General features: G+C 43.9%; 1 long non-coding RNA gene across 1 annotated transcript in view; it reads right to left on the bottom strand.

The window, feature by feature from the left end:
* LOC112480259 overlaps nucleotides 1-1,137 on the bottom strand; it is a 23,970-nt gene extending 22,833 nt beyond the window's left edge. The window contains exon 1 of the long non-coding RNA XR_003046524.1: nucleotides 994-1,137. This is a non-coding gene — a long non-coding RNA (uncharacterized LOC112480259). The remainder of the gene's footprint in view (nucleotides 1-993) is intronic.
* Between the last annotated feature and the right edge of the window lie 3,648 nt (nucleotides 1,138-4,785).

The following is a 4,785-nucleotide window of genomic DNA, read 5'->3' as shown; positions in this document are numbered from 1 at the left end:
GAATATTGTATTTTTCTAAGAACTGGTCCATTTCTTCTAGGTTATTAAATTTGGTGTTATATACTTTTTTGTAGTATTCTTGTATGATCTTTTATATTTCTGCGATGTCAGTCATAATTTCCCCTCTTTCATCCCTGATTTTGTTTATTTGTGTCCTTTCTCTTTTTTCTATAGTGAGTCTAGCCAGGAATTTGTCAATTTTATTAATATCAAAGAACCAGCTCTTTATTGCATTTATTTTTTCTATTGTTTTTTTGTTTTGTTTTCGGTTTCATTTATTTCTGCTCTAATTTTGATAATTTCTTTCCTTCTGCTGACTTTAGGCTTCATTTGTTGTTCCTTTTCTAGTTTTTTAAGATGAAGCATTAGGTTGTTTATTTGGGCTCATTCTTGTTTTTGGAAATTGGCCTGTAATGATATGAACTTTCCTCTTATGACCGCTTTTGCCATGTCCCAAAAGTTTTGATATGCTGTACTATCATTATCATTTGTTTCTATATATCTCTTGATCTCTTTTTTTTATTTCTTCCATGACCCAGCTATTTCTCCAATAGCATGTTGTTTAATCTTCATGTATGTGTGGTTCTTCCTGTTTTCTTTTTGTCATTGATCTCTAGTTTCAAACCTTATGATCAGGGAATATGGTTGGTATGATTTCACACTTCTTATATTTGTTGAGGCTATCTCTGTGTCCCAGTATGTGGTCGATTCTTGAGAATGTTCCATGTGCACTAGAGAAGAATGTATAAGCAGCTGTTTTGGGGTGGAAGGCTCTATAAATGTCAGTTATGTCCAGTTGGTCTAATGTGTCATTTAAGGATGTTATTTCACAGAGACTTATTTCTGCTTGTACAGATGATCAGTACCAGTTGAGGTTTGGCCCTCAATAGCCAGCCTGTGATTAGCTAGGCCAAAGCACAGTGCAGAACAGGGCTAGTCCCACCCTACAAAAGAGTTGGGGCTCTGCCAAAATATCAAGCATTTGGAACTCACCTACTTGATTTCAATCTCGCTTTTCTTTGCCGTTTTGCAAATGCTATCCAGTGTCACCTCAGCACCTCTTCATGATGGTACTAGCCTTTGCCTGGCCACCTGTAAGGAATAGCAGAAGATGTCCTCATACTTTAGCTGGACAGATGGACCTGAGGGAAGGAAGTGTGTTTTGATTGGAAAGGGGTCAGAGTAAGCGTCTTCTTGGAGGATGAGGTCAACATATGTAAATTTTTTGTTCTAATCAACAGGGCCTGTTTTGGAGACAAGAGACTTAAAGCAGAAAGGGATGGGGGTGGGGAATCCACAGTGACCTACTGTAGGCAGCTTCCTTGAAGGAAAATAAACAGATTCTCTAGAGACCCACTTATACAAAGGAATTCTCTCCTCCCTTCCACCACTACTCCTTCCCTTTCCCACTCCTCTCAAGTGTGGCTACCGCAATATCCCCTGTGTCCTACCCTGACACCACCTAAAGCTGGGCACCCTTGCTGTCCTAGAGATTGTTAGGATTCAATCTCAGTGCCTTGCTCTCTGGGCAGAGGGGAAGTCCTGCTAAGCCCAGAGGTGAAGCAGGACTACCTCTGGCCTCTTTCCCATCTTATCAGGGAATATCTGATGGGCACAGACATATGTACACAAAACCACACACAAAGACACAGCTCAAATGGGTGATGACGTTCCCCTGCCTGGCTGGTTCTGCAGGTGGGTGTGACTGGGTCAGAGTATAGGGAGGGTCTAAATATTTAGATATGAGACTGCCAAGCCCTCTTTGGAAAACAGGGGTCATTTCAAAACGAGCATTTTGAGAAAGAGAAATGCAGCCCCTGACAACTAGAAGCTGACCTGGGACTGTCAGCTAGGCCTCAGTGTTGCTACAAACTGGCTTGGCACTCATCGCTAAGCCTGAGTGTTATGTTGAAGGTAAACAGATTTACAAAACATTAGCATCATCGTACAAGGCCATTCTAACCATGGTAGATCAAGACAAAAACAAGACTACTCCACAATCATATATAAATATAGGTAAACACATGAACATTGCCCAAACCACAGAAATGACCAATACTCCTCTCCTTTCTTAACTAATCTGAGCAACTGCTGCTTCCTTACCAATTAGAGCATTAGCTTCACTCTAGTCTGCTCGTCTAATGGATAAAATTTATTTAATAAGGCCCAATCATCAAAATTACCCTGCTTCCTAACAGCATCCAATCCAGAGCAAAACTTCACTTCCTTAAACCCTCCCCAAATCAACCAGGCCAGCCCAAATCCTATAAGTCCTTTCTAGCACCTTCTTCCTGAGACGCCCCATGGTTCCCTAAGGTGTGCATTCCCCCTTGCTTCAGTGAGTAATAAACCAAACTTGTTCAACCATACGCGTGTCCTGGTGGTCTCCAGCTAGTGGATGTTGACAATTTGGAGACAAAGAGCCAAAAATATCTTCTGGAGGCCCACTACCAGGCAGGGATCCCCGTGAATTTTGCCTAGTCTGTACTTTCCGGAACATCTTACCTAATCCCAGTAGAGCCTCCAAGGTCTGTGTCTTAGTTGGGGAAAGCTCAAGAGTCAAGTCTGGGACAGAGGTGCCTGGCCTCCTAGGCAGGTTCCCACCTACAGTGTCTTGGCATTTGCAGTGCAACACAGATTCTTCTGGAGGAGCACCTAACATGAGTGTTGAGTTTATGAACACATACATACATTAATAAATTTGTTGGTCAGCTAGCAAACATTTACTGCACCGCTACTGCATGCCATGGTACAATAGGTCCTGGAGATAAGAAGATGAGTAATATATAGTCCCTGCACTCAGTGGCTTTATAACCTGGTGGCAAACACAGATGGATCAACAGGTACTATCATTGCAACATAAGTGCTTGGAGTATGATGCATGAATTCAGATCAGAACTTCTTTACTCCTCAAATTGCTTCATGGTTCTGTTTCTATCTTGTCTAGGTTTTTCTTTCACCGACAAAATCATGATTCTTCCTCCAGTCTATGGTATATTCTCTGTCATCTCTAGGGACAGAACATGAATATGTTTACTATACTTAAATGAATATGTGCAATACGCTTATAACAGAAGATGGAGCTGACATTCAAAGAGATTACACCTCTTTCTCTTCATTTTTCCTTAGCTCCTTCACTTTCCCTGCTTCCTCAGAGAATCTCTGCAGGTTCCCACCCCTTGTTTTCCTTCTCCCTGTGTTTCTTCCTCGGGTCCCAGTAAGTGCTCCCTGCCTGTGTGTTTTCTTCCCAAAGTAGTGGAGCATAATGGAAAGAGCACTCTTCTGGATTTGAGTCTCAGCACTACCATTCACTCATGGAGGACCTGAACAGCCACTTTCCTAAGTCCCAGCAGCCTCATCTGTGAAATGAGGGGAACGGACTAGATCATTCCTCCACCCTCTGCTCTAACCTCCTGTGTATGGCAAAGTCTCTCATGTGCTTGCACAGGACTTTCTTCGTCTTTCCATGGATTCAGTCGCTTTCCATCTCTTAGGTCAAGAGCAGGTGCTAATGAGACCTAAAGTCCTTGGCAAACATCTCCCCACATTGCCTCTGATGTCTCTTTGGCTCAACTAGATTTATAGGTTTGGTTTTGTGTTTATTTGTAGCTTATGATTCTTTGACCTAGCAAGTTACATCTAGACCTAAGACCCCTAGAAATTGCAACTTGCCTTATTCGCACTCCATTGAGAGTTTGACAGCCTCAAAACTGGTTGCATGAAAGGTGGCATCCTTCAAACCCTAAAAAGGGTTGGCTTCGAGCCCAGAATTTCCCTACGAAGCCTTTGTGATTAGATTATTCTATGCCATGTTCAGGCACATACATTCCTATCCAATTATTTAATGAGTCCAGTCCCTCCCTGACAGACACACACTGCAGAGCTGTTGGGTGGACAGCCACCATAACCCAGGGCAGCTCTCAACTTGATGCCAAGAGCTCCGAATCATCCCCCACCTCATACCATAAAAGGCCCAAGACCAGCCTGTTCACCCCCTTTGCTCTTACTTAGTCCATGGCCATTTCCACATTGGCCATGGTCTTGACATAGCCCTGCCCCAAAGTGCAGTGACAAGTGAGCTAGGAAGCTTGCAAGCTTCAGCAGCACCCAGCTTCTACCATAGAGACAAAAGGAAAATGCATGGAGGGAAAGAAAAAAAATCCAGTACCATGATTTGCTGGGTGGGAAAGGACATCTAGAGATCATTGCCTCCTCTGCAGGGAATGAGGAGCTTTAGGTGTTTCAGAGATCAGCAGAACTCTTCCAACTTGAAGCCTTCCCTGGCTCCAGCCTGAGACCCTTAGCCACCTTGTTGAGACTAATATCCCATGCAACCAGTGTAGGATTCTGGTCTCCCACTCCAGTGGGAGTCCTCAAACTAGTGGCATGGTGGGGAGGGGACAGTGAAAACAGAGAATCCTTGGCTTCAGAGTCATCCCCACCTCAACTTGGCCTGGGCCAATACCAAGTTCTAAGAGGAAGGGCTACAGTGACCTCTCAGGCAATCAGTTTAACTTAATGCAAAGCTTGAGGGAAGCTGAAGGCTCAGATATTCCCCACTTGTCCCCATGATAGCACAAGACCATGTGCTGGGCTGTTCCTCGGAACAGGAGGTACCAAAGAAGAAACCTTAGCTTCCAAGTGACCTCCACAGCCAGTTCTGAAGTCCTGAGGATGAAGAGAAGTCCCCAGATGCCCTCTCAGCAGGTGCTCTTTGTGGGTGGTAGATAATTGCAAAAGGATACCCTGGTACCCTTTACCCAGATTTGGGAACATGCAGTTCCC

The sequence above is a fragment of the Pteropus alecto genome, unplaced genomic scaffold (assembly GCF_000325575.1).
Source record: "Pteropus alecto unplaced genomic scaffold, ASM32557v1 scaffold145, whole genome shotgun sequence".
Taxonomy (NCBI): Eukaryota; Metazoa; Chordata; class Mammalia; order Chiroptera; family Pteropodidae; genus Pteropus; species Pteropus alecto.
Note: the sequence above shows the minus strand (reverse complement) of the source record. Positions and strands in the feature narration are given on the sequence as shown.